At 47.0% G+C, this 23,875-nt stretch overlaps 2 long non-coding RNA genes across 5 annotated transcripts; one reads left to right on the forward strand and one right to left on the reverse strand.

Moving 5' to 3' along the window:
• Window positions 1–627: 627 nt before the first annotated feature.
• Window positions 628–8,100, reverse strand: LOC102549381 (uncharacterized). Its single transcript, XR_352170.5, has 3 exons — window positions 7,853–8,100; window positions 5,033–5,256; window positions 628–1,426 (listed from the first exon to the last, which is right to left on the reverse strand). It is a non-coding gene; the product is annotated as an uncharacterized LOC102549381 (long non-coding RNA).
• Window positions 8,101–8,164: 64 nt separating this feature from the next.
• Window positions 8,165–21,620, forward strand: LOC120101504 (uncharacterized). Of its 4 annotated transcripts, none has more exons than XR_005502046.2 (6): window positions 8,165–8,290; window positions 8,734–8,949; window positions 14,331–14,497; window positions 14,639–14,792; window positions 17,512–17,572; window positions 18,059–21,620. It is a non-coding gene; the product is annotated as an uncharacterized LOC120101504 (long non-coding RNA). The 4 variants fall into 4 exon arrangements; XR_005502047.2 differs by having other exon boundaries at window positions 8,177–8,290; window positions 8,822–8,949; XR_010065143.1 differs by lacking the exon at window positions 8,165–8,290 and having other exon boundaries at window positions 8,496–8,949.
• Window positions 21,621–23,875: the final 2,255 nt, after the last annotated feature.

A 23,875-nucleotide genomic window follows, 5' to 3' on the forward strand; every position in this document is an offset into this window, starting at 1 on the left:
GAGAGGGGTACACACAAAAGGCAGTCAAACTGGCCTTTGTAACTAAACTGCTCTGGAGATAACTCAACAATTCCTTGATTTTCAAATGGCTTAAACCATTCACAGAGCTCATTACCTAACCAGTTTTTACAGGTTCTGCCAAGATACGCTTCTTAATACCTCCCAGTGGGTATTAAATTTCACTGTTTTAGGGGGTTATTCAAGTCATATCCATGTGCTTTAGAAACGTTACATGGCAAGGTTACCCAGATGCTGGCTGAGCTGAAGGAACTAGAATACAATTCCAGGATGTGTGTTCCTGAGCGTCCTCTGCACAGAGCTTACTCTGAACTTGCTAAGATGACATTTCTCTGAGGTGTAGCCCTCCCACCCCCAGACCCAATTGCAGCAGACTCTGACCAGGATGGGGGTGTTGGGGGGGTGCGGACTACAGAGCTGGTGAGTGATACACTGAGACTGTTACCTCCTGCCTGACAGGAGAAGATAAACAGCTCCCTGTTAAATCTCACTTAATGCTGATATTTATAAATTTATTCAGCCTGTGCTTACTGAATCGAGAGGATGCCTAATAACACAACGCGCTTCATCTCACATGTCCCTCCTAATGAGAATGCAGATACAGACTGCTTTACTTTTTATTTATTTTATTTTTTTTAGCATTTTCTTTGCTTTTTGCTACCTCCACCCACTTCTGGTGGTGGTGGTTTGTGAATCCATTTGTTGTTAAAGTCTGGAAAGTTTGGCCCTCTTAGGTGTTATTAAGGACTGGGTTGGAGTAGACCTGGAACAGTTGGCAGTCACAGGTCCCCAGGCTGAGCCCTTTCCCCGTACACAATCATTCACCTCATGAAGTTCAGCAGTCTATGGAATTGGAATGCTGTAAGAATGAAACATGTTGGAAGGAAAACAAAGTATATTGAAATCCTCTCTGCAATTCAGACCAGGGCTAAGGTATCTGCAGAGTTCCGGAGAGAAATTTAGGGTACAGAGTATGAGATGGGTGTCCTTTATTTTGGACCATAAGGATGTTCAGAAGGACTAAGTTAATATAAGTTAAGCAATTTGGAAGACTGTGATGTCTCTCTCACAGGTGTGTGTGTTGGGGGGTATCAGTTATCATCATGAATTTGTTTTAAAACAAGGTTCTCCCAGGTATTTATCCCTGGACCAGCTGCACTGCCCAAGCACAGTCTGGGCTTTCCCAGGCAGGGGAGCCAGCATCGGGGCAGGGAGAGATATCAGAGAGCAGACAAGCTTGCAGGGGGCCTAGACGGGTGTCGGGGTAGTGGGGAGATCTAGAATGGTCAGAGCTGGACTTCTGGAGTAGGGTAGACGGTAATAGATGGAGAACGCTATGTTTGTTCAGTCTTGGAGTCTCGGGAGTGAGGGCCTGCATACCGTAGAAGAAGGCACACCAGGCAGATCTCTGGAATCAGGATAGAGATGTGCAAGAAGTTAGAGATTACAATGTGAACCTTAAACAGTCATTGAATGGAATCACTCACTGTTTTCTATCAACCTCCTATAGGCTCAACTTTACAGTCTTGGACTTCAGCCTCTCACCACACCCTCCCTGCACTGCCCTCCCCTCCTGACCTTTGTAAGGTAGCTGGAGAAGCAACAGTGGTGTAGGTGCCTCACTTCTGAAGCCAGGAACCTCCTTGGGGCTCAGGGTTTTCTAACCCTGTTCTGAGCAGTGAATTCTGTTTGAGCATCTCCTGCTGGGCTGGCAGGGCTGGCTATGGTAGTGACAGCTCAGGGGACAGTGGCCTCTGCTCTTCTCTTGAGAGTCATGCAAAGCCATGGTCCTCAATACCAGGCATTTGGCAGCTGACAGTACTGACACCTTCTGCTGTCCACCAGCCACGGGACCTGTGACGCCTAGGGCTCGAATGGAGGCTGCAGCCCAATGCCCGAGGCCTAGTTTTCTCTGGGCAGGAAGTAAGTAATCCCCAAGTTCCAGTCCAATCCATCCCTTGGCAGGTCATGTCCCTGAGTAGGGTGGTTTCCACACCTACTAAAAACAGGCATCGTTGTACAAAGAACAAAACTTCTGCAACTCTGTTCATGGCCTGTTCCTGGGGCCACACACTCAGGCAGGGATCTCCCAGCTATTATCATGTCCAGCTTCTAATGCTACCAGGCTAGCTTGGGCAGCACTGTGAAGAGTGGCAGACTGTTCTTTCAGAACTGGAACATTCTGGTCTACATAGTTGGCTCCTTTGAGGGCAGACCATGTGAGTCGAAAAGCCCCAGGCCCAGTCTCTGCTTTCTCCTCCCTTTGCTGTTGCCCCAGTGTGCCTCAAAGCTCTGAGGACTCTCAAGATGGCCTCAAATGCCAACTTCTTCTCTGTTCCACAGCACTGGCACCAGGTTCTTCCTCTGACCCCTCCCCACTCAAGTCTCCCTCTGGCCCAGGCTCTGTTTAAGGTTTCTTGGGGGAGGTGAAGGGGACAGAAGCTCATCCCTTTCTTTTGTACTGCCTTTCCCTCCCACTTCCGCTCCCCTAGCTGCTCCAGGTGACCTTTCACCTCTCTCTTGGATGTCCCTCAAAGGCAGCTCCTGTGGTTAATAACTTTGGCTGGCAGCCCCACACAAAACCAGGGCTGGAAACTATTATCCCTAGCACAATGGCAGAGCAGCCTAATAATGAGGCAGCCACAGTGTTGTCTGACATCCTGGGTTGCCCTGGCAAAGAAGGAGGGGCAGTGAGACTTGCCATGCCCTCATCTCCTGGAGTTAAATTATCCCCACCTCCCTACACACACACACACACACACACACACACACACACACACACACACACACACACACACACACTGTGGCTCCTCTTTCTGAGGAGGCACCAGCCACCTGTGCCCTCCAATTGGCTGTCTGTGCCTGCAATTGCATGGACATTGCATGCACCCAGGGTGCTCGGGGGTTCTGTTCTGAGACACTTGAATGAGTGCTACATAATATGGCCACTGATTGGTTCTGGCAAATTGACAACAGAGGGGAGGCCTCAGCTTAATGCCTGATAGGCACAGTGGCATCTGGAAAGAGCTGGTACCCAAGAGGACTAGACATGGCTTCAAGTCTCATCTCCTAATGTGTGAGGCTGTGGAGGCCACTCGGTATTTTTGAGATTCCACTAAAGCAAGGGTGGGGTTCAAGCAGAAGGGAGACTGTGGGGTTCAAGCAGAAGGGAGACTGTGGGGTTCAAGCAGAAGGGAGACTCTGGAGAATTAGTTCAGAAGCATCTGACCTCCCAGAAACTGCCATGTTTCCTGTTTGCCTCTCCATAGATGACGTAGACATGTCTAGCTGTTGAAGTACCCACACTTCAGTTATAGCATACCTCCTTACACAGGCCCATAGCCCGTGTTTCAAACCAGACCGTGCATTGTAGAGAGACACAGAGAATTGCATGTTGTCCTCCACATAGTTATGGGCTCTCACAGGGGTTTCCACAAATCCACAAAATTGATTGCAAGCACCTGCAGGAGGGGCTTAGGTTGTTCTGTGCTCTGCTATCCACTAGGGTTATTTGACGATTGTCAAAGGAACACTCAGGAACTTTGACTTACATGTTACAAATCATGGCTTTGGAATGGTGTATCTGTGAGTTTGTGTGTAAGAGACAAGCGGTGACATCTTAACATGTCACCAAGGAAAGAATTATTTGTGTTCTTTAGAAAGTATTGCCAATTCATGACAGCATATATATATAGCGCATGCCTTAGAAGAGCTCTGTTCATGAGTTCTGATACACATGCATGCATATAATTCTATCCTACAAAAGAGAAAAAATGTTCATCTTCCCAGAAAGTTTCCCCAAGGATTTGAGGTTTTAAAGGCTCTCCTAGACTTCAGTACTCTGAGCTCCCGTCCTGATAATTCCATCTGCTCTAGGAACCTAGAGAAGCTGTCTGGAAGGGTGGTTCTCACGGACACACGTTCACCTGGAGAACTGGCTAAATGCACACTGAGTCACAGGGCACAGCCTGGGACTCCATTCCTAATAAGAGGTCCCTGTCCTCCTTGAAGGGGGGAACAGTGAGGCTCTGTATTGAGTATTTATTCAAGTAATTTGGAAACTCCATTTTGGAACTCATGGACAAGGAGTCATGCCAACACATGTGTTGGTCCTTCCATCTTTCTCTTTTATATCTCCCCTATGCCAGAACCCAAACAAGAGGCACACCCATGGTCATATCTGGCCTTGCTTCCCTCCCTCCTTACTGTCCAATGCTCCTTCTGCTCCTCCCTGCCCTATGCTGCCCCTTGTTACCCTTCTAGGGAAGAGAACTTTCTGCTGCTCTTTTCTCAATATTCAGCTCATTTCTACTACTGCCTCCTCCCCCTGGCCATCCCATTCTGCATTGAATTCAGCATTCTACCATTGAATTCAGTGTGCAAGGGCTTATTCATTAAGCAATCATTCTAGCCACGTCTTATCATGCCCTGGAATGGGGGTAGGGAGGGACAGAAGTTGACTGAGTAGGAATGGATTAACAAGGCATGCTCCCTCAAAGATCAACTTCCTTATCCCTAGACAACATTCAGAAGTGAGGAAGATGTAGGTAAGTGTACAAGAGAGGAGGGGCTTGAAGAGATGACAAGACAGGCATTTCAGCTGGAGCAAAAGAAGACCCTGAGTTTCTGAATGCCTAGGTTGCTGACAACACCTAATGCTGATAGATAGACATTGCTGGTTGGGACACAGAGGTTCTTTTCTACTCTGAGCATAATAAAGGCCCATCAGCAAGCTGTGTGTCTGGTGACTTGGTCCCCTGAGCACTGAGGGAGCTTTGAGTGACTGTGCAAAGAGTGAGTGAAGCTGTAAGTGAACGAGTATTGTTGACATGGGCACAGCCAGGTCAAGGACCAAGGCCTCGGACCCATGAGAAATTAGCAAAGCCTTCCTCTGGTGTAAGTTTGAATTTGGCAATGTGTGCAAAAGTTAATAACAACTTCCCCCTCCTCCTCCCCCTCCTCCTCCCAAACTTGCTCACTTACAGAACCCCCTACCGAGGACTAGCTTCCTTACCCCTGCCTGTGCTGTAGATAAGAAAGGTGCTAAAGTTTCACATTGCCATGGGAGTTGGTATCTGACTCCTGACTCCAGATTTCCAGATTGCCTGTGTGTCTGTCCTTTCTTCATTCTTCACCAGGGTTAGCCAGGTTCCCTGACAAGGCCACGCTGAATGTGGAAACCTGAAGGCAGTTTTTCGGTTCACAGACCTAAGAGGCCGTTGACACACTGGAAAGGCACTGTATAAAATGATTAACATTGATAGATGAATTTCAGAGAAAAGCAAGGTACTCTTCACCCTTAGGAAGAACAAAGATATAATACCCTTGGAAGTGGACTGAAGGAGCTCAAGAAGAAAGGCTTACAGTTCCTGGGAACAGAGTTGAGGACAGACGACGGATAGCTATGCTCCCCTGTCTACTCCCTAAGAGTCTGTGAGGGAAGCATCCTACATGGTAGAATCTTGCTTATCTTCATGTCTAACTTGCAGTTATTTCCTCTATAGTCCATGACCTGGAAAGCATGTTCCATTTAACTTGCCCAAAAGATTCACATCCAGAATGTAAAAGACAGATAGAGCCAAAACTACTCATAATTATGTAGGTTTGGACAGAAGGATAACAACAGAACTCTTCCAAGTTGCACCTGATGGATTTTTAATACCTAACATTAGATTATGTGTTGAAATAAAATGTTAGTATTCAAGGCACAAAAATGGTTGTTTAAATAATGAGGAAAGACTTTTCCAAGGAGACCATGTGGGTTCAGATTGTAAGGATTGGACATCTTGCAGGATTTGGGGAAGGGTCAATTGTTAATGGGATTTGATCAACAGTAAGAGAGGATCTTTGTCCTGCCCTGGGCAGCTGGGTGTCCTTCAATATAACAATGGTGAGTCTTCTCATTGTATAATGTTGTCCTCATTGGTTGGTCTCATTGTATAACTGGCTCCGTCCAGTTTAGACACACTAGAATTTAAGTTCTAAAGCTTTAGGATTTGATCTAAAGCCTCATACACCAATGAGCATCCTGTCTGAGTTGGACCCCATCATGGGAATAGCATGGTCTATTCTCAGCATGGGTGGCCACAGTCACATTTGGGAGTGGCCCAAGGGAGGAGTTCAGAGGTACAGGGTAAGTGCAATTTCAGACAGGGAGAATAAATTGGATCATCCTCCATCCCCTCAGTCAGGCACTGCAGAAGCTGTACCTTCCTGCCAAATGTCTGCCAATCAGACTGAAAAAGTCCCCACAGGATCTCGAAGGGCTGCTGGGTCCATGTTCCACAAAGCAGGAACAACTGTTGGTTAATTACTCAGACAGCAAAGCTGTCTCTGGAGCTAACTCACAGGGAACTGCAACTTTTGCAGTGAGCTACAGCCTGGTGTCAAAAACTGACTCCCCTAGTCCTAGGAGAAGGGGATCCATGGGACAAGTCCCCTAAAGCCACCACACTCCCCACCCCTTCCTTGATTTGCCTTGCTTACTCTACACCTCACACGTGCTGTCTGTTGGAAAGGAAGAGTTTGCTCTCTTGGCTGGTTTTGTTGAACAGAAAGGAAGTGTTAGATTAGGCAATTTGAGCCTCCAATGCTTGCAACCTTGGCTGGGCTATGTCCAGGAAAGAGAGAGAGAGAGAGAGAGAGAAAGAGAGAGAGAGAGAGAGAGAGAGAGAGAGAGAGAGAGAGAGAGAGAGAGAGAGAGAGACCATGTTCACAGGAGCTCTCCTGGTTACTTGGTTTGAAAGATACTGAGTGCAGCTTTAAAGAGGATGAAAGCAGGAAGCTAAACAATGTCTCCACATCTCACTCTTCCTGTAGAACCAGATGAGCCTTACAGCGAGTCCCAGCTCCACTCTCCAGTCAATGGCATGGCCATGTGAGGTGTCTTGTTGGCATTTCTGGACTACAAAGCTAAACACAGCACCGACAGTAACTTTGGGCTTAGATCTCTGACAAAGTTCTTTGGCAGTCGCATGGGGCTCTACACCAAAGGTGTGTGAAGTTCATGACAAAAGCTGCCTCATTTTAGTTTCACTTCCACCTTGAAGGATGGATTTGTACAATCCTTCGCTTGTTTTAGAGTTTACTTCTTACACAAAGTTATGGAGTTCATTATGACATTTTCTTTTTTTTTTTTTTTTTTTTTTTTACAAGGAGCTAAGGGGTTTATTTAAGTTGCTTACACTATACCCTGCACAGGGATCCAGGTAAATTCTGGCGCCGACCTCTGGAGTCCCTTCTGAGACAGTGCCAGCACGCTTTTGGAAGTGTCAATAGCCTTTTAAAAAGTTTCAGGGGCTGGAAAGATGGCTCGGAGGTTGAGAGCACTGACTGCTCCTTCCAGAGGTCCTGAGTTCAATTCCCAGCAACCACATGGTGTCACCACCATCTGTGATAGGATCCAATGCCTTCTTCTGATGTGCACGAAGGCAGCTACAGTGTACTCATAAACAGATATCTTTAAAATAAAGTTTCAGAGCTGGAAGTAGAGTACTTCGCCCCGAGACTGTGAGCGCAAGCTATAGGAATTTTTGTTCCCGAGTTCAAAAGTGCCTGAGAAGGTAAGAAGGTGGCATTAGGGCACCAGGAGACAGGGTACTGTAGTTGTTAGCTCTGGCCCTTGGCAACAATGATGCTTGATCCTAGGCAAAGCCCGCCACCTCTCCAGTCCTAAAGGCTACAGTTGTGATTAACACTGAAGAGCAAAGCCTATAGGAGCAGCCTCTGCAGTTAGGATGTCCACACAACATCCGTCTTTCGAATATGGTCGGTTTATGCACACGAACCTTCCTTATAATATTATGCTAATATAGAAGTTAAGCAGACATTTTACCAAGCGCGGGCCGGGGTTCGGGTAGGGTGGAGTTGTTCGGGCAAAATGCTGCTGCTGGGTTCCACTGGGGAAACTTCTCCCGTGAGGATGCTTCTGAGCTCCACCAGTGTCTTCCAGGAAGTCCTTCCGCTGAGGCAGGCTGGGAAGTTGGCACTGAGGGAGATCCGAGGGGTCTTTGGGAGCGCAGCTGGCACTGCTGGGCGAGTATGTGTGGGGCCAGCGACAGCGCCGGAAGTCTAACGGTCACTGAGGCCACGCACAGACTCAAGTCTTCTTACTGGTGGGTATCAACAGGGCTCTGTCTCGGGAGCACGGCAGTGAGAGCTTGGGATCCGTTCCCAAAGTTCCAGCGTTTGTATCATTTCATTGGGCGGTAGATTTGCGCTCTCAGGACTCAGAGCTTGGGGCCGGTACACTAGCTCATCAGACTGCCTTGGGGTGAGTTCTCTAGTGTGCCACGGCTGGCCGAGGGCCAGGCCCCTCTCTGAGCTGGGGGTGGGGTGGGTGGTGGAATCCTGCTTCAGAGGTCCGCTCTAATAGCCTCCAGGGGGCAAGCACAGGCATGGCGTTATTTCCGTTTCACGAATGTTTTTTAAGATACGTTCCTTACAAATACTTCGCTTTTTAAGACTGGCTAGCCTGGAGTTTGCTATGCAGACTAGGCTGGCCTCTAACTCCCAAGTGCTGGATTTAAGGGCGTCCATCACTACACCAGTCCAGTTCTAATATTAAATACTACAAGCTGGAGTTCTAGAAACATTTTACTATCTATACATCCTTTTTTTAATTAACTTTCTTTTTTTGGAGACAGTGTTTCTCTGTGTAGTCTTGGCTGTCCTAGGACTCACTATATATAGACCAGGTTGGTCTCAAATTTACAGAACTCTGCCTGCCTCTGCCTCTGCCTCCTGAGTACCGGGATCAAAGGTGTGCACCACCACTGCCCAGCTAATTAGCATTTACTAACAGAAGCAAGCCTGTGCTACATAATGAGTTCAGGTTGACCAGAGATTCACAAGACCTATCAAACTTCAACGGCCGGTCTTGGACTTATTGATTGATGACAGCAAAAGATCCGATGTTTTCAAAAGACGTGGGTGAGTTCAAAACCCTTGGGTGAGTCTCCACACGAAAATTTCTGTGCTCTCGTGGCATTTCTGGTTACTTTTCAGGAATAAGAGTTTTTCTGATCAGGGGCTGGGGATTTAGCTCAGTGGTAGAGCGCTTGCCTAGGAAGCGCAAGGCCCTGGGTTCGGTCTCCAGAGAGAATCCAAGTTCAGTTCCAAGCCCCCGTGTTAGATAGGTCACGACCACCTGCAAGCCTAACTCCAGTGGATGACGCCCTCTTCCAGCCTCCATGGGCACTCACACCCACATGCACATAACCATGCAGACACACACATATATCTCATTATGACATTTTCATACATACACAATGCACTGTGTTATATCGATTCCCATCATCCTCTCTGCCTCCACCCCTAACCTACCCTCAACCCTAAGGACCCCTCTCATTTCATTAAATAATTCACCTTCTAGCTTCATGTGACTTTAAAAAAATCTAGGTTCAGCGTATGAGAGAAACACTTGAAATTTGTCTTTCTGATGCTGGCTTCTTGTGCTTAATACCACCATAATTTTTTTCTAACTTTCCTCAAAGAGCAATTTGTAATAACATGAGGGGAATCTGCCCGATTTTGGTTGGCTGTCAAGTGAGGCTTCCCAAAGGCCTTTGAATAAGTGAGTAAAGTATGAGTGAAATTGAAGCTCTTCCAGTTCTCTCCAGCGTTATCAGTGTTCTATATGTCTTCCCACCACAAGAAAAGCCATTTTGAAGGGAACGTTTCCCATAAGCTGCAGTGTACTGCCCATGAGATTTTGCTGGGGAAACATCCCTGGCTTGCAAACTAACTCTCTTTCTTTACATTAAGGGTATGCTAAATACCCTCCAGGTGACAGCCATAGCTGCCTCTATTCCTCTTGTCCTGTGTGCCAAAATACATGGTAGTGAGGTGGCAGGTTTGGCCTAGGCAGAATGTTGTGGCTTTCTGCATGTAAGATAAGCAATCTATCACTAAACTGAATCCCCAGCTCTGGTCTTCAACTTTATAAGTTTACTTTCCAAAGAGCTGATCTAGTTCGCTTGGAGGTTTTCACTCAACTCTCCTTGTTTCTCCCCACCCCCACTCTTGCCCCCACCCTGCCCCATCCCATCCTCCACCCGCCCCCCAATGACCACACATGTTCCTTCCTATCTGTGTTTGACTTACTGTCCAAACACAGACGTCTATGTGGGCATCGATAGAAATGCACGGTCAGTGTGCATATGAGAGTCACTTATTTTTCTCTCATTTAGACCTTCCTAGTGGTGCCTGGCTTTCAGGTGAGCAGTACCCACAGTGCAGAAGAGTCGCCAGCGGTGGCTAATTGTCTGTACCCTGGGGTATATGTAGGTTAGGTGATGTGTTTGCAAGGCAGCCTTTTTTTAAAATTTTCACTCTCTGTGTATTGGTGTTTTGCCTGCATGCGTGTCTGTGAATCACTTGCATATCTGGTACCCACTGAAGCTTCAGATGCCCCCTAGAACTAATGTAAACTTATGTGAGCTACCTTACTATGCTGTTCCCTTCTGAATGGGCTCAGAGCGGTCATGCCAAAAGGTCAGGTGAACTGTGTTAAAAGATAAGGCTGGGCACCAGGCAGGACTCTGCTCCCATCACCCAACAGTACCGGGTCTGTTTCCTGGCCGGAAGATTGCCATTTTCAGGGAAAAACAATCTGGAGTCATTCAGGAGAAGAAAAGTCAGAGTATGAAGTCACACTGTGTTTATATCCCACATGGGGACTTTTGGAGTTGGGGACCTTTTCTCTTCATCTTCAGTGACGAGAATGGGATTGAGGACAAAAGAGAAGTCTCAGGCTAGAAGTTTAGGACTTGAAATGAGTTTCTGAAGAAGACTGTGGCTCTTCTTCCCCAGAGGCTACTGCAAATAGGACACCACAGCCATCAGTGACAATAATCAGTGCTTCGCTGCTCATCAGAATCTGGCGTGGGCTGATAAAATATCGGCCAGGGTCAGCGAGGCTGTCCCACTTCTGGAAGACTTGCCTTGTGAGAACCAGCTTGCAGACAGGACAGGACGTCTGGGGTGGGTAGTTATGTAGTTATCTTGAATTCCTTGAATTCTTCCTCTCAGGGACCTCTTAACCAGCACATCTCCCTGGTGCATTTAGAATTGGTCTTGGTTCATTTACATAGCATCCCGGAGCCCGCCCCTGCTGCATCTGCAAGTGACTGTCCCCTTTCTGGGGGTCTGGAAGGCACAGTCCTCTGGGTGTCCCCTTGCCTTGACACCTGTGATTTTGGGCTGTGCATTATTGAGTACCAATTGTCTTCAATACCCCTCTTTCATCAGGATTCTTTCTCCTGAAGGTTTTTGCACTTTGCTGCTCTGTTTCCTGACTTAACCACCTCCAGGCCATTTCTGCACTCTCCTCTTTCTGCCTTCCAGATGTTAATTGTTTTTTTTTAAGCTTCATTTTGGTCTCACTTCTATACACTTTTCATACTTAAGGATAAGAAGGTATGGCGAGGGAAGGCTACAGCGAGGGAAGGGAGAACCTAGTCCCTCCAGATACACAGGTAGATAGAGGATCCAATTAGAGTTGACAGCCTCTAAGGGGTAGAGAAATTATCTTGGGCACTATTGCTTCTCTTGTGACTGCTGCTGCAAACTCTGAAGGAACCTCACTCTGTGTGGATCACAAGAAAAACATTAGGGGAGCTCTGAATAGATCCTATACTCAAAGGCCTGGCACTTCCAGGCTATTAACTCTTTTAAAGCTTCAGTGGCCCTCCTCCATGACTACCAGGTTGGTTCCAAGTTCTCAAAAGCAAGAATTAAAGTTTCAACAGAACTCAGAAGTCCCAAGCTTTGATAGAAAAACATTACAAATGCTACTTACAATTCTAAGATCAACAGTCAGAATAACTAAGGTTCTGTGCATCTGGAATAAGAGGGGTGTCATACAATGCTGCCCACAAGCAGTTAAATGGCGCATCTGAGACTTGGATCTGTCACCCTGTCAGCTCTAATGCTTGCCCTGAGAACCTCTGGCAGAACTAGATAGATGAAGCAGAGTCAATGGGGTAGACTCTGGGGGGAGGGGGTAAAGAAGGCCACTGGGGGGTTCAAGGACTCTACAGGCAGCTCGGTTTCTTTACAACGTGTATCTCCTCATGATTCAGACAGCTCACTTGAGCAAGTGCTCTTGTGTGTGTCAGTCACTATTAAGATCCATGTTGGTTCAGAAATAGGACAATGAGAAAAGAATTCAAGGAGAGAAACCAAAGAATGATTAAATGGAAAAAGTAGTTGTGGGCACAGAGACTGTTCTTTTTATTTTCTAAGATATTAAAAGAGGGTTAATTTTACAGACAATTTTACACTTTAAAGTTGGCTGCACTAGCTCCTGAAGGGAAGAGGCAGAGTGGGAAGAAGGACAGATGTTCCTGGGGCACAAAAGAAAGCAGTAGAGAAGCATGGAGACCGATAGGCACCTGAAACCCTGCACGGAGAGTGAGCAGCTCAGGGGAATCGTGGGCTGTTAGGTCAGTGGTAGGTGATGGACTGCTGGTAAAAGAAATATTGTGAAAGTCAGTGTTTATAATTTGAGTTTATATATCCCTGTAACTGAGGTTATATGTTACAGATAGGAGGTTGTGCTGATGGGAGAAAGCTATTCTATTTTTATCATCATCATCATCATCATCATCATCATCATCATTGGCAACAGCAGCAGCAGTAGCATTTTAATATATCCCATATCATATCAACTTTGTTCATGGATACATGATAAAATGCCCACTTCGTTGTAATTTCTGGAGTCCAGTGGTAAGAATAAACTCCAGGGCACAAGTGCCCCAGATGAACTCTCAGTGCCGGCGTAAGGACTTCAGAAGGAAGCACACCTGAGTTTGAGCCTGACTCTGACAGTTATCAGCATATGACTGTGGCAGGCTATTTAATCTTCATGGGCAGGAATAATGTAGTGATAAGTAAGAGGTCTAATCTCCCCTATCCCCTTGTTAAGGGTTTAGTGTGTTGACGTACAGAAATTACTTGGCACCTAGTAGATGGTAAGATTACACAACCTTTATTTGATTTTCAGCGGAGTAACATAAAACAGGAAAAAATCTCAAAGGTGAGCCTAAAATGTCAGTAGAATCCTATCAAGCTCAAGGAGAAAGTACAGTTAGAGAGAGAGAGAGAGAGAGAGAGAGAGAGAGAGAGAGAGAGAGAGAGAGAGAGAGAGAGAAATGAGTATGTATACCTAGGTATGAGGAGTACAGGAGCTAGAGCACTGACTAAGCTTGGGGCTCTAGTCTTGAGTCACTGCCCATAGGTGGCCTAGACCCCAGTCCAGACATGGCATAGCCCTTTAGTGGGATAGGCAACCTCTGAATTTTTCTGTATCATTCCCAATCCTGGGAGCCCTACACTTCAAAGTTGACTGCCTTGTGCTCTTCCAACCATGAGACTGTTTTATATGTGGGTCAGTGTCCTATTAACTCCTCTTATTTCAGTCACAGCAACTTTGAGCCTATGCCACTTTGAATAAGACTCCCAAGTTCCCAGTCAGCTATTTTTATCCGTAATGCCAAACTTCTGTTTGGCTCATCAATAGTGTTAATGTCAGCAGGTCTCAACTTTCATGCTATAAAATTGTGATGGTTTTATTGACCAATTAGCACAGGCTAATGATGATTGTTTTTATGAAAGTTGGTGGGTCACACTCTGGACAGCAGGCTTAACAATGTCATTGAAGTTTTAATCATAGATCATAAAATGTTAGGATTGGAAGGGTCTCAGCAGCCACCTAGCTCAACCTGCTCTGTTTACAAAAGAGGAAACTGAGGCCTGGAGACATTTATTTCTTATTAAGGTGACCAATAGGATAGAGAATGGAGGTACCTGGAGGAACAGATTTTTTTAATAATCCATCGAGGAGGCTCTGTTATCAAGAGAGCCCTGGCTCACTGCCAACATCTGCTGCTCTTGCTGCTGCAGTGTGAGTGGGCTCCTGCCTCGCTCGCTCGCACACACTCCATATTCGCTGGCCTCTTTTACATTTTGACTTTGACTCAGGGACCTCTGACCACTTTCTTATAACTATAAAACCTAGGCTTTCCAAGCAAAGGTGCAGAGGCGTCTACCGTGGGGGTTTTTAAAGCCGAATGATTCACATGTTCAAGCATGTTCTTCCTCCTAGAGAGAAGCTTCTTTTAAAATCCTGTGTGTGCGTGTGTGCGTGTGTGCGAGTGAGTGTGTCACTGTGCCTAGCTTTTTCTGTGGATGCTGGAGATCTGAATGTAGGTTCCCACACTTGAGTGGCAGGTACTTTATCAACTGAATAATTCACCTTTAGCTTACTTTATTAGTTACCTTTCTCCTTGCTTCAAACAAATGCTTGACAGAAAGCAACTTAGGAAATGGATTCCTATTGATGGTTCAAGAGGGTACAGCCCACCACAGTGGGAAAGTATAGCAAGTCGTTCATGACAACAGAAGCTTGAACCATAGACTCCTCACATTTGGGAAGAAGAAAGAAGGAGACAGAGGGAAGGAGAGAAGGAGAGAGAGGGTGAGAGAGGGAAGGAGAGAGGGAGGGGGAGAGGGAAGGAGAGAGGGAAGGGGAGAGGACAGGAGGGAGAAAGGGAAGGAGGGAGGGAGGGAAGGGAAGGGGAGGGAGATTCTGGAATTTAACTGGCTTTCTTCTTTTTAGACTCCAATCCATAAAATTGCTATACCCCAACTCAGGAAAAGTCTCACCTCCTCAGTTAAATTTCACCAGAAACATCCTCACAGACATATCCAGAGATGTGTCTTCTAGACGATTTTAACTCAGTCAAGTTGACACGGAGTAACCACACTCAATAGTAAGCATAAACTGACTTTAGTTCTGAACATGAAGCTGGCAGGATTAGTCAACATCCAGCAAGCAACACTAAGGGAACTCATTGGAGGTGGGGGTGTGGAGAGAGACAGTGGGAGAGCCGTGTGTCCAGTGGGACAGAGCCTGGGGACTGAGAGGGTGTGATACGATCAACATTCAGTGTGTATGTGTATGAGATAGCTATCAAATAAATTTTAAAAATTCAATATAGACAAACTGAGGCACCGTGATTGAAAAAATAAGTTTTTATGGATGAGGACAAGTTTAGGTCCACACATTGCCCGTGGCCATGTTGTGATGACCTCTGGCAATCTGGCCCAGAATCTGAGGTCTCAGCTGACAGAATCTGTGTGCCTGCTATATGAGCCTCAGTTCCCAGTTGTACCAGGACCAGAGACCCCTACTGCTCCAGCTTCTCCCTTTGCCTGGTAACCTCCTGTTATGCCAAGTAGTCCTGTTGATGGATTTCTTATTCTGCTGGCTCCTGCTCAAGGTTGCAGATCAGAGCCATCTTAATCATCCAGCCGACATCTTGTCAGAAAATCAGACCGAGTGATCAAGATATACTGTATACATGCATGTGTGAAACTGCTGAAGAATAAACAAAAAACATCTTTTCAAAAAAGACAGGCATGAAGCCACCTTGACTGGAAAAAATAAATTTTACAGACAAGGTCAAGTTCAACAAACAGGTGAACTGCTGTTAGCTAACTGCTCCCACACAGTGTACTCAGTGAACAAGGTCTGTCCTCAGGGCAACAGGAAGACATCAGTCTGTGCTCTAGTCCCCTTGTTGGAACTGAAATGACTAGGTGACACATACTGACAGATCATAGAGAAAGCCTCGTGTGTTGAGTATTGCTTCCAACTCTCAGCATTTCCTCCCTTCTTCCTCCCTCTTCCCTCCTTCCTCCACCCCTTCCTTCCTTCCTTTCTTCCCTTTCTCTCCCATCTATTCTTTCTCTTCCACCTTTTCTCCCTTTCCTTAAGGATTTATTGAGCATCTACTAAGTGCCAAGTAGACTGCAGGGCTGCTGTAAAAGAAGGAACACAAAAGTTAATGGGAAATGGCAGGATCTTCTCTATAAAGTCATGAAGAAAGAAAGCAAAGCCACACATGGATGTAACTGTCTGAAGTTCCTTCAGAAAATCCACTACCTATCCCAAGACAGGGCCACACAAGGGGAGAGCAGAAAGAATCCCAGTGCTTGTTGGGGGAATCAGAGAGTTGCAGCATCCAAGCTAGCCTAGAAAGATTCCACACGTGTAGAAATGGCCCTTTCCCTATGTGGTGTCTGTAGCATTCTCCCAGTGGTCTCTGCTGGACTCGGAGACTAGACTCATGGATTCCTTCTCTCTCCTGCTGATGCACTGAGGTCTCTGCCCACAGAGGTTTAAAATGCAAGTCAGGCAGTTCTAGACTTTTATATTCAGGAACCACAGATAAGACAGTATATGTTTTGAAAATGGACTTTAAAATGTCAGCCATATCTATTATATCAACACACAGGAAAGCACAGTTTAGGAAAGAGATAAAATACCTCATGCGTATAGTTTCCAAAGATGAATGGTGCCCTTTGGAAGGATTTTTGAAACATCCTTCCATCCATCAGGCAGACAGTCCAGGAGAGCTTCATGGAGGAAGAGAGCCTTCAGGGACAAGATGGCCTGAGCTAGAAGCTTGTGAGGGGAGGGCTAGTCATTGGGTGTGGCCCAAGTCTAGAATGTGCAGGAATGGGCTTAATAAACGATGTGGGGGAACATGGAAGAGCAGGAAAGTTTCCATTTCTAAGACTGGAATAGAACGGGCCTGGAGGACTCAGTCCTGAGCCCCTGGGGAACACAAATCCCTATCAGCTGAGATAATTCTGAGTAGAGTGCTGGGGGGTGGGAGTGAGGAGAGCTAGCTCAGTGGTAGAGCATCTGGGTGACTGGGCAGCATCCCGTCCCCTCACAGAGCCTGCGCCTTTGCCTCTTCCTGTAGTACACAAAGCTGAGAGTCCTGGGGTGGCTCTAGGCTGAGCTAGGTGATCTAGAAGCAGGGAGTTAAGGTCTTTGGTGTGGCTGTGGCTTAAGCAGAGGACAAAGACAGTTATATGCTGTTGGACAATTGCGGAGAAAAGTCACTAAAAATGTCAAAACAAAAACTAGAGTAGCTATTTACTGCATGGTGTGTGGGTGAGTGTGTGTGTGTGGGGGGGGGAGGGGATGGAGGAGGGAGAGGGGGAAGGGGAGGGGTGGGAGAGGGGAAGGAGAAGGAAAGAGCCCATGCACTGCCTGCTCCATGGGAAGGGCATTGTTATTAGCCCATTTTATGGAAAGGAAGCTGAGGCACAAAGAAGAAAGATGATTATTCAAAGGTAACGTTGATAACAACACTAGGTCTGAAATTTGGAAACAATTTTCCACTCCTATCCAGCTCTTAGACACCACTTTACCCTGCCTCCCTAGTTGATTCAGTCACACAGCTTGCTTTGAGTTTGAAATTCTGTTGTTTTGGGGAAGCAGAACACAGAGGCACCTGCTGTCCTTGGGGTTCAGACCTGGGATCAGTGATGGTATTTATGTCAAGTGAAAGGATGGGGAGCTGGAGTCAAGAGGCCCTCTCACTTGTAAAGCATTTCCACAGCTTGTGCATTAATGCTCACCACTGCAGCCTTGGGAATTTGGGATAGTTTCTTTTTTAAATCCCCATTTTCCAGTTGAGGAGTCTGAGCTCTGGAGAGATGAAGAAAATTGCCTAGAGTCATTGAGCTGATCCAGGTAGGTGAGACCCTGACTCTGTTCCCCAGACTCTGTTTCTCCCTGGAGTTGGAGATGAGATTCCCCGACACCATGTCAGAAGGAAAGGGGGAAGAGGAGGAGGGATTTCAAGGAGCTGAAATGAGAGAGGCTATGAGAAATGGGACTTTGTCCTTAAAACCCTCCTCAAAGTAGAGTGCTGGGAATTGAGTCTGTGTGAGGGCAGTGTGGCCTGGTGCTCACAACTAAAGGATGGTGCTAGTAACAAGGAATCCCCAAATGCCTAGATGCCTAGAGTGGGGTACCCTGTAGCACCCTTCTGTAGAGTGTGGAAGGCCAGGAAAAGGCTGGGCGGGTGTGATGCTTTGAGTGAAGTGACCCCTGTGGACCCACAGGGGGTGGCACTATTGGGGACAGTTGGCTTTGTTGGAGGAAGTGTGTCCCTGGGGTGCACTCCAGGGTTTCAGAAGTTCAAGCCAGGCCCACTGTCACTCTCTTCCCCTACAGCCCGTGGATCCAGATGTAGAACTCTGCGGCACCACGCCTCTATGCTTCCCATCATGATGACAGTGGGCTGGACCTCTGAACTCTAAGCTAGCCCCAATCAAATGCTTTCCTTCATTAGAGTTGCTGTGGCCATAGAGCCTCTTTATAGCAGCAAACCCTTACGACAGCAGGTGTCATAGATGTGGGTCCGTTTGTCATCATTTCACACTTCCTGGTGCCTCAGACCTGTGGGGACCTTCAAGACCACAGAGGCTATTCAAGTCGCCCTGATGATGAGCCCTGGGCAGCCACAGAAGGGACATAAGCTTTTGAGACAAACTGCTCTAAACTCAAACCTCCCTCTTGGGCTGTATGCATTCTTGGTCATCTTTGTCCATTTCCACAGCATGGACTAATATCTGCTTTTTTACATCCATAAGGAGTGTGTAATGAATGTAGTTGCAAAATTAAACAAATTCCATCCACCTCCATCCACCACTTACTAGCAATATGCTAAGAGCAGGGGTAACTCTGAGGTCACTGCCCACTTCTCCCCAGCATTCTCCACTTCCCACAAGTAAAGACGTTCTTCTTCCCCCACCCCTCCCATATCCTAGCAGCAACCAGGAAGGAGAGCTGGAGTTTTAGGAGGGTCAGAACTGAAGCCCTGTGTGTTTGAAATGGAGAGCTGGTGCTGTGGCCCTCCCCATCAGCCGTCTTTGTACCAGAAGCTCCGAGAGTTTGACAGTGGATGATCGCACTAGCATTCCCTGCTTCCTGAGGGAGGATAAAGCCAACACAAAAAGCCCTGGAGTGTGCTTGTGTTGACAGCTGCTGGGTCCCAGTGTGGAGAGGCGGTACAAAGCACAGACTTTGGAGGGTCCATCGTCCAGGCCCAGAGTCCAAGGACCAAGTCCATCTGCACCAATTCAAGGAAGGCTCCCTTTAGCTTAATCACCAGTTTGCTCAGCAGGGCCTCTTGTTCCCAAACATGCAAATGAGGCTTATTATTCCCATTTGCTAGATAGAAAAACTGAGGCTTGGAGCAGTGGATTGGCTTGTTCCATCACAGTAACCCTGATACAGGATCTCCCTGCTTCCAAGACACACACACACACACACACACACACACACACACGCACGCACGCACGCACGCACGCACGCGCACGTGCACACGCACACGCACACGCACAGGCGTTAGCGCGCGCCAGGAACAGGTACACCAATTAGCCCACAGACGGAGCAGTGGGTTAGGGGTCCACCATAGCTCAAATTCCCTGTGGGAAGTTGGGGACAGCAGAGGCCTTGTGTTGCCCACCATCCTTTCTGGGCTTCACGTCTTCACCAGAAGTCTTTTTTTCTCCTTCCACGTCCCTTTAGATTCATGTTCTTCCTCTTTTTCGCCCTCCCCTCTGCTTCCTGATTCATTCCTTGCTCTTTCTTCTTCACTCAGTCCTTTTTCTTTCCAGCCCTCCTTCTCCCTGGCGTTCAGAACTCCCAGGTTCCTTCTTTCTTCCTTTCCCTCTTTCCGGTCTCTTTGTCTCCCCCCTCCTTTCTCCTTCCTCCGCTCTGTCCCCGCAGCCCCCACTCCAGGTCTGCTCTCCCGACTGCGCCCCTAGCCCTCCCTCCGCCCTCGCCCCGCCCTCCCCTCCCAGTCGCTCCCCCTTCCTTCTCCACTCTCTCGCTCTCTGTGATTTATTACTTACCCTGCTGCTTCTGACAAACTATTTGTAGGAAAATGAGATTTGGTCCGCGCTGGATGGTTCCTCTGGGAGGCAGGCATGGGGGTCGTGTGTCTGAGCCCCCGTGCGGCGCCCCCGCCGGAGCCCCACGGCGCTTACGGAGCTCTTTAAGATAAATGAGCAAAATTAAGAGACTCACTGGGGGAAGAAAACCCTGGCTGGCAGCGAGTGAGAGCGGATGGCACACGGTTTCCTCCCCAAAAGGCGTCCGCGTGCCCCCCTACTCCCCAGTCCACTGCAGTCTCCAGGGAACTCCCTCCCCCCAGGAGAAGAACTTCAGCCCCAGGGCAGGAGCGGTTCAGTTCCCAGGATGTGGCGCCGACAAGACCTGAGACCTCTAGTAAGGTGCAAGCAACAGACTGGAGACCACGGTGGGGCAGCAGCTCTGGGGTGGCTTGGAAGAAACCTGACAGGCTGAGGTGATGGTGGATGTGGGGAACAGCCCCAAACCACAGAGGCACAAGACAATTTAGCCACACCCAGTCCCATTTGGAGTATAGTTCAAGTCCTGGTTATAGTCACCCCTCAGGGGCACAGGAGGCTGTGCTGTCTTCAGCCTCGGGCTCTAGAATTAAAAGCAGCTTTGGAGGCTCTGGGCAGAGGTAGCTCTGAGGCCTCTCTTCAAAGTCAGGAATTTAGCTCCTGTTTGTTGGGGAACGAAAAGCTGTGATTCTGTTTGAATTTCCTGCAATGCCAATAGGCTAGCTCACTTTAGATCTTAAATATTATTTGCAAAGTGAGTGCATGAACAGATGAATGACTTTGAGAGCTCAGGGATGTGTTTCCAGCTCCAGTGAAATGTCAACAGAACCAGGTTTTCAATCTCCTTCTCTAGTCTTCTATTTTAAAAGCGACATACTTTCAAGGCAAGACAGAGAAGCATAAAGAGGAAAATACAGAGCTGGACATGTAGCGTCAGCACGGAAATAGTCTTCGTTTGAATCTCCAGCTCCGAGGGATTGGGGAGGGGGAGAACCTAAAAGCCACCTGTTATTTCTTCTATTGATAGTTTGATATTTTTCTAAATTTGAAATATGTATTAAAAGCTAATACATTGTAAACATGTGTGATCTGCTTTTACCTACTCAACATTCTTTCACAAGTACCTTTTTACTATAGTTCATGTAATTTCTATGTGTATATGAAATACATCCTAAACATAATTTCTATTATATTTATTTTATCTCACTTTGCATGTGCTGTGTGTATGCACATGCATGCATGCCAGGGAACAATTTACAGGAGTTGATTCTCTTCTAGTGTCTATGTCCCAGGATTGAACTCGAGTCTCAGCCTTTCGTGTTGGGCCCCTTGGTAATCCCTAAAGCGTAACTCTGAGTAAATCTACTGTTTTACTTCTTTGCTTGTTCTGTATAAGATTATTTTAATAAAGGTCATATTTTGTTCATTTCCATCATTTTTGCTTTTACTCTTCTGAAGGTGTTAGCGCACCATTTTCTATTTATTTTATTTTAATCACAGTGATAAAAGCAGCTATCTGATCCCCCACCCCTTCCAAGTTTCCACAGGACAAAGTGTGACACTTGACAATCTACATCAAATTGACAAGACAATCTACTGGGCCAAGTTGAAGTTTTCTGACTGGATCACCTTTTCCGGAATTTTGCAGGTTTCCAAAGATACTCTGGGTCTGAAAGCCAGGACTGTCTGAGAGTCTGGAATCAAGTCTGTAAGTCTGTCAGCCAGGACTGTCTGAGAGTGTTCTGGAATCTAGGAAGTGGGCAAGGCTGCTTCAAGTATCAAAAAGAGATGCCATACTTAAAGCAAAGGATTGTTGGATTTGAATCTATCTAAGATATCTACAAATAAATATAGCAAAATATAATAAGGTTGCAGTGATCTCTGTTGTGGTTATATATATATATATATATGGCACTAATTTCAAAGTGTATTAAAATTTCAAAGTTGAAAATGATGAGGTCATCCTTGAACAAAATTTTTTTTAAAAGTACAAGAAGAAAGGACTTGACTGTTCGTAGGTGTGCTGGAGGAGAGAGTTTATTATAGATGTGTGGGGGAGCACAGCCAGAAGCAGGGGTATCTGGATGAGTCTGGGCTGTGACTAGACTGAGCTGTGCCATGGGAGGGCAGGTTGGGTGAGACCAGCAGCAGCCAAGAGGTCCAAAGAGGAGGAGTAACCAAAGGTTGAAGGAAGGGCAGTGTAGCCCCTGGGTGGGAGAAGTGGGGAGAGGTGGTGCCAGCCAGGAGGACCAACACCTCCCCCAGCAGGTAGGCCCTGAGGGATGCTGGTTACCAGGTCCATCGTGATATGTTAAATATGCACCTCAGCCATTTGTCCCAGGTTTGAGACCTATGTATCTTACAACTCCAGCAAGAAAAAAAATTCTAGTAATGTATATTAGAGAGGAAAGTGGGGACCTGAGATGGAAGCATATTAGAAATAAAAGTGGAAAACTCATGTGTCCTGAGGGTTAGGGTTTTGACATGCAGGGTCACGCCTCTTCCTCAGAGAATGAGGATTTGTGACTAATGCCCATCTCTCCTATCTATCTGGAACTCCTGGACCTCAGGAATTAACTTTGCCATGCGTTCTTTTGTGTGCATGTCATCAACACTTTTATTGTAAGCAAAATAATATGTGCACAGGACTGACTTTCTTCTCAATGCAGTCAGTCAGCTCCTAAGAAGGCCTTACACCAATGACTGGTGGCAGATGGGGCAGCTCTCAAACACAGGGGGTGACAGGAAGAAGGAGACGCACTGCATGAAGCCACAGACTCTTCAATATTTGGGAATGGCTGATAACAGAAAAGCATCTCAAGCTAGTAAATGTCACATTTACCATCTCAAGTGGGTTGCTCTGACTGACCTTTTCCTGGGTCTTTGATTCACAAATGAGAGAAAAACCCAGTGTCCAGCATTTTACCACCATGGAGGCACTCATGGCTGGGATCTTTCATGGAATGGGCTTTGGAAGAAAGCTGCAGCTTCGGATTCCCTTCAGCTGCCCACGAGATGTTCAAAACATGCCCAAGCCAGGGGCTGGGGATTTAGCTCAGTGGTAGAGTGCTTGCCTAGGAAGCGCAAGGCCCTGGGTTCGGTCCCCAGCTCCGGAAAAAAAAAAGAACCAAAAAAAAAAAAAAAAAAAAAACCATTGCCCAAGCCAAAGAAGGCCCTCTTGGCCCTAAAATGCACATGATTGTCGGGGCTTCTAGTTACATCATCCCAAATCTTTTCCATACCAAGAGGATAGAAGGGAAAGGTGGGCTCTAAGGTGGAGTGAAGCTAAAATCACCAATTGATAATTGGTGGGAAGTGACGTAACTGCAGGAAACTGCAGGAAGCACAAAGACGGAGGGAGGGAGGGAGGGAGGGAAGGAGAAAAGAAAGAAGGAAGGGAAGGAGGGAGGGAGGATGAAGGAAGGGAGGGAGGATGAAGGAAGGAAAGAAGGGAGGGAGGGAGGGAGGATGAAGGAAGGAAAGAAGGAAGGGAAGGAGAGAGGGGGGAGGGAGGGGGGACGGAGGGGGGAGGATGAAGGAAGGAAAGAAGGGAGGGAGGGAGGGAGGGAGGGAGCTATAGCTGAATCAGCCTGCCGACCCCCTAGTTCATTTTATTAGTAAGAAAAGATGTGATGGCAGGCATCAGGGAGAGGTGGAGAGAAAGAAATTAAAACACTATGATCTTTTTAATATGGTCCAAGATTTACTCTGCATAATCTAGTCATATTTTTGATAGGAAATTCATGGCTCCTCTGTCCCCAGTAACAGAACGGTGATCTTTATGGGGCCAGCACGAGGAAGCTGGCGGGCATGGCCCCCGTCACATTAAACTGTCTCGGTGAAGAGGCAATTTGTTTGATATTAAGAGTTATAAAAATATCAGTGCAGAGCGGTTATGCTGGGGATACTGCGCCAGCCAATCTGAATTTTAATGTGCTGTGAGCAATAAACACCGCATTCCCCAGGCTCACGCTGCTTTTGCTCTCTGCAAATATTTGAAGAGAAAAAGGCCGAGGCTTGGAGTGTCTTGCTCTCTCCCATTTGGGCCTCCTGTGGGCTGGCTCCTTCTCAGAGGCGTGAGAACTGACAAGGCTTCCTCCATCCATGTCACCCT

This window comes from Rattus norvegicus, chromosome 3 (assembly GCF_036323735.1).
Source record: "Rattus norvegicus strain BN/NHsdMcwi chromosome 3, GRCr8, whole genome shotgun sequence".
In the NCBI taxonomy this organism is placed as follows: Eukaryota; Metazoa; Chordata; class Mammalia; order Rodentia; family Muridae; genus Rattus; species Rattus norvegicus.